At 35.1% G+C, this 10,923-nt stretch overlaps 1 long non-coding RNA gene across 1 annotated transcript; it reads right to left on the bottom strand.

Moving 5' to 3' along the window:
* Window positions 1-9,246: 9,246 nt before the first annotated feature.
* Window positions 9,247-10,599, bottom strand: LOC149001145 (uncharacterized). The gene is made up of 2 exons (XR_016170771.1): window positions 10,185-10,599; window positions 9,247-10,071 (listed from the first exon to the last, which is right to left on the bottom strand). It is a non-coding gene; the product is annotated as an uncharacterized LOC149001145 (long non-coding RNA).
* Window positions 10,600-10,923: the final 324 nt, after the last annotated feature.

The following is a 10,923-nucleotide window of genomic DNA, read 5'->3' as shown; positions in this document are numbered from 1 at the left end:
AATATACCCTAATATAGAAATCTCAATAACCTCGTAATCACCAACAAACACGTTCTGCTACTGTGTTACAGTACTCTAAAAGAATTTCTTGTTCAAGCATCAACAAAAAGGGGCAGAACTCCCAATAGACCTATAAAATATTAAAGAAACTAGATAAGTTTGCAATGACAAATTAATAATCCATGAAGGAGGGCAACACCTTAGAAACCCATCCTCGCCAGGCCGGAAACAGTAAAAAGAAGGCTTTTTCAAAGGAAAAACAACCATAATCTCGTACTATTAGAGTCAACAGAACAAGAGAACCATGAATTCAGACAGTAATCACCAGCAAAAAACACGTACGAACAACCCTGGTGATAACAGTAAAAGCCCTAGTACTCTAGTACAGAACGGTGACACCGATGCAGCTCCACACACTAAAGAAAGGAACAGAAGGCCCCAGTCGGTCACAGAGAGAGAGAGAGAGTACTCCCAGAAATGGCTTAACACGATGAATTGTGCGTTGAAGCATTCTGGGAAAGGCTTTAAATAGATGGATGAGTATGAAGTGGAGATGACAAACAAGCTGAGGTGGTGTTCCTGGGCAGATGATTATCTTTGAATGTGAAAAGGTAAGGTTTTACTAGTGTTGCCTTATCAAATCAGTAGGACAAGGCAGCACGGTCTTTGAAGGCTCGATCGTACCAGCACGAGAATTTGAGGAGTTGTGATGAACTGGTGGGGGTTTCGAGAATCAGAAGGGAGAATAGTGAGATCATGCTTCAGTGCTGCGCAATCAAAATTTTGATCTCGACCATCCATTTTGATGTATTTAGGCTAAATGCACAGTATTGAAGTCCAGGCGAGAATGAAGGAGGGAATTTTATCAATTTTTTTTTTTTGATAAGAAAATTTTATCAATTACATCATCTATTTTTCTTATGATGGAATGCATAGGTCCATCAATTATATTTAAAGATTCGGGTTGAAAATTTATTTTCTAAATATTATTTCAGAACTTGTGATAAGAAATGGAGCTGATAAATTTCTAGGAGGACTCGAAAGATTCTTTTTCTTTGGAGGGATTCTGAAATGCAAACAAGTAATCAAGCAGTCGCATGGTGGAAGCCAAATAACATTTCAATACAATTACAGATTTTTAAGTACGGTTTGCCACATCAAATCAACATTTTGCAGAGCAGAGTCCCAGAGTCGTGCTATTAGCCAGCTGGAAACTTTGATTTTCAGTCTTCAGCAGTTCAGCCATCACTTCTCAAACCCTAGCAATGCTCTCTATGCTACTACCCTATTGGATTCCAGATCTAGCACTAGCAGTCCTGTTCAACTTCAGATTAGAGTGTTTTCCATATTATCAGTTAAGCATAGAAATTAATAAACTTTAAACCCATAAGTGTTAACGTTAATTGTTTGCTTTCTTGGGCTGAATCATTGCTCTCTACCGATAAAAACAAAAGGTGAAACATAGCTCTTCTTGTTAATTACAGCTAGGTTCTAAAGTTCGGTAGCAAGTCTCAAAGGTAGAGGCTATATTTTGTTTGGGTAAAGCTCCATATTAACCCATCTAGTGCTATAGTTGCAAAGACAAAGACCTTATTCATTTATATTAAAAAATTATTAAAGAAAGTGGAACGATGGTAATCCTGTAATAGTTTGGTCTGTGTTCCTGGATTTTTATTTGCAGCAACAACTGCTAATGCTCTAAATTTGGTCACATATTCAAAACAAGATCAGATGGGGTAACATCATAAGGCGGGGGTACACAGGTAAATATTAGTTTTTATTTTTACATTTAAGGATTTTATTTTATAAATTTACAAAATTAAACCCCTACTTCAACCGATCCCAAACCCCAATTCAGCCTATTCCATGGCAGTCAAACTTGACAGCAAGACTACCCAAAAGCCTAATCGTAGGATTTTTCCGGCTCTCTCTTGACGGCTTGCCTTTTCTCTTTTTTTTGGTAAAATCTTGTTAGCCTTTGCTTTCTTGGTAAGAATTTTCAAGATCAAATCCCCCCAAGAAAAATAGAAATGATGATCCGAAATTCTATAGCCTTCTTCTCTTAACATTTTGCAATATTATTACCAAAAACCACACATTTGAATCTTCCATTGCCCGTCGCTAGATGAGTTTAAAACCTCACCATTTTCCCCCCTCAATTGCTCATCTTTGCAGTTTGAGTTTTTAAGTGAACAAGATGAAGTAAGGAAAATACAAAACCGATGTTAGAATTGATACAAATTTCATGGATTTGAAAGTACAGAAATCTGTGAAGACATCTCTTTCTACAGCTAATCCAAAAAACAAGGTAAGAAACACTAATTAGAACAAAAGGAATCATATTGAAGAACCCATTTACAAAAAGGAAATATGAAAACCAAATTTTGTAGAAACCCTAGCACCCAACTCCATTGAGTCCTACCTTGCCTCTTGAGAGCATAAACTACACCGATAGCAGTCATTGTCTTCCTTAGGAGCGTGCTGAAGTTCATGATGATGGCTGGATGAAGAAGTGGAGCAGAGGGTTTTGGAAATTTGGGGATTGAATCGGGTAGAGTTAGGGTGTGATTTTGTAAATTTTAAAAACTTTAAACCTTTAGATGTAAAATGAAAATTATGTATTTACATATGTACCGTCATATCTTGTTTTGAATACGTGGCCAAATCTAGAGCATTAGCAGTGAGCAGTGCTTGCCGCAAATAAAAATCCAGAGTCCCTCCCAAAAATGATTACAAGGTCTTAGAGATTGTTAGGGTATGTATATTAGTGGAGTAACACAATGAAATTAAGTGGAATTCATGTCAAATTTTACATGATTCACTTAAAGACTTCATTCACATTCAAGCGATATTTGTTTTCATCGCCATGATGAAGATGCTCATGAAGACAACAAAAAACCCATAAGTGACCAAAATGCCGCCAGTCACTTGTTAACAATAGGAACCCATAAGAAAAAGTTATTTGAAGTTCCCAATGACTGGACATCATGCATCGCTACCAACTTTGTTGATTGTCTTAATTTTGTGCTTGGATGCATTTAGACGTCAATAAGAGTCCCAAAATATTCTGGTGCAGTAAAATTGATTATTTTTTTTTTTTTGGGTAAATGATGATTCATTCAAACGGCAAAGCCAACAAAGATCCATCAACCAAGGAATGGAAGATGGCCAAACAATACCGCAAAATTGATCTTCACTAATAGCAACATTTGCATGTTTCATACAAACATGTATATTTTTTATACAAAGTTTTCATCTTTTTGCGGCCATCATTACTGAAAATCAAACTTCATTTTATCAACAACCCCACCTCCCAACAAAAAAAAAAAAACCCAAAAGGGTTCTTTAAAATAACAAAAAACCAAAACCCTTACACTGAAAAAATCCCAATAACCAAACAAACACCAGTAAGCATCATTAATTCTTTGAGGATGACTAGTTTGAAAGCTGCTATGGTTAAGTTATCATTGCACCCAGGAGCTCGGCTTATGTAATCGCTCTTCTTCTATATAAAATGGAGTTTACCAAAAAAAAAAAAAACTTTTGGCAGATGTGATCATAATATTGGTGATATCGAAAGCTGCTTGCATTGTGTATCTGATGCATCATATATAAGAAGATACGACTACAGTTATAAGACAACATATCTCAAATTCCGTAAATGTTGTTCCATCATTTTGTAGTGGTAGGCTTTTGGATTTCTGGGTTGTTTGTATGGCTTCAATGAATTCGTAGCCTAAATGCTTGTCTTTTGGAAATGTTTATCTTTACATTTTTGTCTTTGGTTGCTATTGTTGACCTTTGGAATGGGTGAATGGGGATTGCAAACTAGCAACTTGCTAGATTTTTTTTTTGACCAAAACAAAAACAACTTGCTAGATACAACTTGCAGACATGGATTTGTAATCTTTGCAGACATTCTGATTTTTTTATGAATGTGTTTCCTTCTTTCCTAATCTGCTACATAGCATGTTAGGGTTTAAAGATACAAGATGTGATGTTATCAAGACCCTTTCATGCATCGATTATAGAATAACATTCATTGCTATAGACAGAAGGGTTTGAACAGGTTTAGAATATGAATGTTACCTATTTTACTTATGTTATTGATATCTTGAACCATGGCTGGGCTAAATAGATCTGGTTTTGTTTTCATGGGATAGTGATTAGCAAACCATGTGATATTTCACATTAATGACAGCAAAACTTTTAAGAGAATCCCACTGAGATGGCTTGTCACAGTTTGTTCTTTGCGTAGCTTTAGCTTTGTCCTTCAACATTGAGCACCTCAGTCAAGTTTTGTTACCCACTTAAACAAAGAGAAAGCACAAGGGTTCCTGTACATGTGATGGTAGCTATGGCTAGAATCTGATTTTGTGGATTATGTTTATGTTATTTCCACGAGAAAAGTTAAGCTTTTCTAATTCTGTTAAACAATAAAGTGTCACAGTATTCCACTTTGATTTTTGTGCTTTAAGCATGTATAAGTTAACCAAGATTACCCAAATAAAAATTTGTTAATTAAGCTTCCATGCTTCATGGATATTACTAGGTTTTTGATGAGATGTAAGTAGACGAAACTTAGGGGTTGTATGCCAACATTCTGTTCCATTTTTCTGTTTTTAGCCAGGTCAAAAACACTTTTTTCTTGTTTCTATGCACCTTTATTGTTTTCTACCGTTTCTGGGTGTTGAAATTCTGTCCGATTACATAGGAAAAAGGAAACCTTTCTGTAACAAAAAATACCCAATGAAACAATGAATAAACTTTGAGTTCTTTAGGATTTAGGAGGTTATGTTTTGCAGTTTTGATGTGGAAAAAAAACAAGAAGAAACAAGAAACAGGAAGATTGTTGCAATACAATCCCTTAAACTCTCTCCTGGTACTGGTCATTCCTGTTTTTCATCTACTCATCTCATCTTCTCTAGGGCTTAAATGCAATTGTGAAAAGATTGAAGATAGCATAGCCATACAATATTTAAGAGGAAGGTTGCCTTAGGCCTACTTAGTAAACAATAAAAGGAGAAAGATAACCCTAGCTCTATAGGGGTTGAGAAAGAGAGTATGGTGGAACCTAATGAATTAAATGTTTGATAATTAGAGGCAGAGGCAAAGCCAAGACTCAACATGAGGGACAAATACTAAGAATCTGGATCAACTCCCCATTAGACAAACGCTAATGCTTTTTATCACATATATTATGTGGGCCCCATGTGAGACCCATTGGGAGTCTCACCTCTGAATTATTTTATTATATTTAAATGTAAAATCCATATATTAAAAAAATTTGTATAATAATAAATAATTAAAAACTCAAAATAAATTTTCAATTTTAAGAATAAATTGTTTAAAAAAACTTAAAACCATTTTCTAAAAATTTCCTCCAAATCACTAGTATTGATTAAAAATTAGCAAAAATTGAACTCAAACTTTGCATTTCAATGTCTATAAAATTGTTTAATTAATAGATAGTTTCTGATATAAAGTTAAACTTAACTAAACAAATCACTAGATATTAGAATAGACAATTTTGAACTAATTGTTTTAAGAAAATGGTTTAAGAATTATTTTTTAATTGTTTTAATTCGTGATTTTCTAAATAGAGTCAGAGTAAGATACTTGTGATTTGTTTAGTTGGGTTCAATTAATTTAGTAATTAGTTCAATACAATGTTAGAAAAAAATAATTAGTCCAATTATTAAATTGAAAAACATTCAACTTGTTCATAATTTTTACAAGAATAACAAAAAAAATTGAAAGAGAAAGAGAGAAATCGAGGAACAAAAGAAAGAGAAGAATAAATAAATTGAGAGAGATAATACCTGATTGTAGAGAGATTTATGAATAAACTCCAACATCTGTTAACTTTTCCAAATTTTTCTTGAGCCATGTGTGAACAGTGAGAAAAGAGGTGAGAAAAAAAATATAAAAGTAAAGTAGAGGGAAGAGAAGAAAATAAATAGGGAGAAATTTTAAAAATAATGAGTTAGTTTTTAATTAGAATTTAACTTTTTCTTCTTTAAATATAAGGGTTTAATAGTAAGTGTTGGATAATTATTAAAAATGGCATTTATACCTGCTATCTTTACCTTTAAAAATTATTTTCAATTGTTTTTTTTTTAGGGTGGGCTAATAGTTGGCAAACAGCTAAATTCGCAAAGAAGTAGAGAAAGAAATGTAGGGAAGTTAGTGAGTATTAGATTATTGCGTGATTGATGAGGTTTTGCATAGAAAATTGGAATATGGTGGATGAAGTGCCGGGATGTATCATCCAAAGTTATGTGATTGACCTTATACTAGAACTTAAAGAAGCATTTTTATAGAACAACTATATGATCAACAATGACATTTGGGGCTGAATGTTAGACAATGAGAACAAAATATAAGAATGAGGATATTGGGCAATAAAAAACATGTAGACAAGCTTACTGTAGCTGAACGAAGTTGTTGGACAAATAATAAAACTAAGAAAGGTAAAGTAAGGAATGAATTAAATGTATTCTCTGTCTTGTCTACTTAGATTATCTAAGTATTGGGCTTACTCTGAGCAAAATTTATTCCAAGAAACTCATTTTGTATGCAAGCATGGGTTGCTTTTCTTTATGTTATAGTCTCATATCAAAAAGGGTATTTTAAAGTAGGATACTGGATTTTAATGGAGATGGGAACCTCAGTCAACATGTATAGACCCCTGTTCTCATCTCCCCTGTAAATCATCTCGTTTTCTCCAGATCTCTAAGAAACTTTTATTATGTTAGCTTACTCATTACTGTTGCAAAAATAAAAGATGCTCTGTTTTCTGTTAACCCATTAACAAGTGTTGAAATTTTAAAAAAAAATCTGGGCTTGATATCAAAGCATGGTGCTGATGTTTGGAAAGTTCAAAAACAGGAGCTGGAGAAGTTCTTGTTCAGGTTCATTATGAACCTCATGAATCACTCTTTTTCATGGAATCATATTATCTAAAAGTTTTATGCCCTTTCACAGAATGCAAGTAATTGCATTGAAGTATAATGGAAGGACTGAAGTTGTTAACCGTGAAAGGAAATATCATCAGGTGATGCTTGTGCTTATCATCTTTGACACTTTCCTCCTCTCCCGAGAAGGACCAGTTGCCTGGTGTGCATATTATGAGTCCATATTTCTTGTTATGAACAGCAAAGCACTACAGTTGAAGTCAATACCTTGTCTGTGCAATGAAAGGAGCTCTGTGGGAAGAACATAGCTATAGAAGCCTCATGTGCTAAGATTGAAAATGAAATTGAAGAACTTAAAAGTGAAGCTGCAGAAGTGTTCAATATTCACTCTCACTACTTTCAGATTAGCAATTAATAGCAGAAATAAACAATATCAGCAATTTTTTTATTTTTTTTTTGGTAAAGAAGACATTTATTGAATATTGGAGCTAGTACAAACATTGACTTCTTCATTGCGCATCTGAAGAAGCCAAGGATTGGTGTTATGCCAAACAGTCGGTAGCACAACCGAGAGGGCCACCTTAGCCAAAGAATCTGCAATTAAGTTGCAAGACCTTGGAATGAAAACAAAAACACAAGATACAAACTCTGTTTGAAACTTATGTATATCAAGATAGATCTGAAGGATTTCACAATCTGGAAAGGAATCATTAATTTGCTTAATCACGTCCAAACAATCAGATTCAATTATAATCTCTTTGACTCCACATCTAATGGCTTGGAGGAGACCCGCTTGATCAGCAACTGCTTCTGCAACTAGTGCTGACTCACAATTGATTCCTTCAAAAAAGGCTGTGATAAATTTACCTCTAAAATCATGGATGATACATCTCACTGCTCCTTTCTTTGAATCTTTGGACCATGCTCCATCACAATTAATCTTAAAAACATGTTGAGGTGGAGGAGAACATTTGCCAACATTTAAATTAGACATTGATACTTGCCTGCCATTCAAAACAAAAGGAGTTACCTTTAATCCTAGCTGCAATGAATTCAAAGAAAGCCCTATTGGCAGCATTCAACACATCTAACGGTGAGCTGTCATTCCCATTAAAAATGAGCTCATTTCTAGCCTTCCACCAAAATAAGAAAGTGGCCATAGAGAATCTCTATCTTTTATTTTCCTTAAACAATGGATCCCAACTAGCAAACTATTCTTTCAAGGAAAAATTAATCATTTGCATTGAAGGAGGAGAAATAGAAGAAGCAAACCATACCGCCTTTGCAAATGGACAGTTCAAGAAAATAACGCAATTTTACCAGTTGTAAAAAAGTAATTAAAAGAAATTTTAGGGAAATGAAAGGAGAAACAGAGTTATCATTGATCCATGTGATCTTCCTATATGAACAAGGAAATCTAAAAATTATCCCCAAATGGCAAAGCTATATCCAGAGTGAGTTTGTCATTTGCATCTTTTCCCTCTCTGATATCTCTAATAAATACAATCAAATTCTGGTAATAAACATTAAGAACACCCCCTCTCTTATCTAGAACTAGTTTCAAGGACTGTTAACCTGGGATGCATTTCAAACACTAGTTGAACTCTGCGTTTACTTTGAGTCCATGAATGGTTGGGTTCTCTTCTCCCAAAAACATGGCGTAAAGAACTGGAAAATATTGTTTAATTCTTACTGATCACAAAAAACTTCTTCGTAACTTCATCCAAACGTTCCCCAAGAATTAGATCCACACACACAAAAAAGAGGCAATACAAACCTCTCATGCTAGTCAAATACAACCCATTAAGAACTCAAACTAGCATAGGCAAGAAGATTGAAGAATTTCTACAGCTACAATGGCACCAAGATCGTCCAAACAAAGCAAGCAAACTTGAGAAAACCAGAGAAGAATTCAAACCCAATTCAGTCCTTTTATCAGTTCATTCATTCTCCCAACTCAACTGCCCGAGTGAAAAAAAAATTTGCTAAACAAAACCAACTTAGAAAGCTTGATGTCCGTACAATCTACAGTAGAGTCCAGGCTCCACATGTAGCAAAGATTCCATTAATTTGGAAAATGGTATAGAAACACTTGTCATGACTTCACCCATATCTCTCACAAGACATTTCTTTTCCCGATATAATTTTCTATTCAGGTTCACATCTCTGCAGAATTTATTAGTGCACCTGCAACTCATTATGGCACGCAGAACAAAGCACAAGAAAAGCAATGTGCCCATGACCAGCGCCAAATGGGTAGGTTTCCTCATTTATTTATGGAAAAAGACACTTCACTGTGAAAGGTAATTAAGTTATCTTTACTGACGGATTGGATCCAAAGACAATAAATACGCTTTATCAGCATCATCTGCAACTAGGGCAGAAAAAATATTACAAACATTGGTCAAGTCAGCATTTCACTTGCAACGGCTTCCAACCTTTTACAAATTTATAACGAAAGATACAACTTTTGAGAGTTCCAATCTTTTGCACAGGGAAATGAAAACTAGTTAAAACCAAAAGGATTTTCCTGTACAAGCTTTAATCAGGCCATCAAAAGATGGGGGTGCACTTGTGATCTTCCCATTAGATACGTCAGAATGCCAAAACAAAGCAGCATCTGACCCTGAACATGGTTGAAAGAATGGAATCTGTAAATGACTTCTTCCACCATTCTCGTACCTAAATATGCTTCCAGATTCAAAGCAAGTTCCACAGTATCTCCTGCAGTTCAAAGGTGAAGAAGATGGGTTCTTCTATAAGCATGAAGAGTAGACGTATAAGAAGTTAGAAGGAAAAACAATGCTCTTAACATAGAAAAAAAAAAGAAAAAAAGAGTGAGTTAACAAAAAGATCAAGAGATAAAATAGGAGAAGATAGTGTAGAGCTCCCTTCAATCCAAAAAAGGATCTAACATGGAAAAATACAGCTCCTGAAATATGCAATCCACAAACCTATCCAAAAAACCCCAGACATAGAGAATAGAGTTGTGGAATCCATAGTTTAGCAGCTAGATCTAACCAGTAAGAACCTCTATTGGACTTCAAGGAGCTCTACTCCAAAACCCTAATACCACTTCCAACCATCCAAAATTCCAGATTCATCATCTCCATGAAAACCTTTGATGACCCACAGAACAGCAGTTGCCCAGAATCTGTATCACCCCATGTCATCAAGCAAAAGTCAGAAACAGAAACAAAAGAAAAGAAAAACCCAGAAAATAAAAGCACCATTGAACTGATATTACAAACCCCAAGGCAACCTTACACAAAACAGGAAGCACCATCACCGGATCTCTCACAGATCTTTTCGTTCACTAACTTTTAGCAGATGGGCCTGCTTTATAATGTGAAGTGAAGGGGAAGATGACTCCGGGATGAGAAATGGAGGGTTTCTCATGACCTATATCACATGCCTTGCGCTCTCACCCTCATGTTTCAAATCTCTCTCTCTATTTTGGGCAAATTATTGTGATATATAGAGGATTACAGTACAAAATACAATACAGATAAGCTACCATATATGTCTAAAATACATAGCTGTCTGTATCTAAAAACTGTTAGGGATATCAGAAGAGATGACGACCTAGAGTATCCAGAACCAACATACCTGAAGTCAAGACTTTAGCTTTGTTTGGTTGAAAGCAATCCTTAGAACCATCAAAGAATGTTTCCATGGAAAATCTGGCACTGGGTGGGTTGTGTTCTTCTTCTTCTTCGGGCCATGTTTGATGAGAAAGAAATTATAATTTGTAAAATAACGCAGTCGTTGAAACATTTTCTTGTCTTCTTATACATTTCCTGCCAGCCAAACATGACCTTTAAACCCTATCTGGGCCTGGGCCTGGGCCAAGAGAAAGATGAGAGGGATTTTGAATTTGACGAAAGCGACTTTGATAAGACAAGACAAGACACAAAAGCGGGGTCAGCGCATGGAATCCCTATTTTGCAAGCCCTACGGTAACGTGCGCACTAAGTGTTCCTGATTGGTGTACTAATTCATATTT

Source organism: Hakea prostrata, chromosome 11, assembly GCF_041222555.1.
Source record: "Hakea prostrata isolate BN-2017 chromosome 11, UWA_Hpros_2, whole genome shotgun sequence".
Lineage (NCBI taxonomy): Eukaryota > Viridiplantae > Streptophyta > Magnoliopsida > Proteales > Proteaceae > Hakea > Hakea prostrata.
Note: the sequence above shows the minus strand (reverse complement) of the source record. Positions and strands in the feature narration are given on the sequence as shown.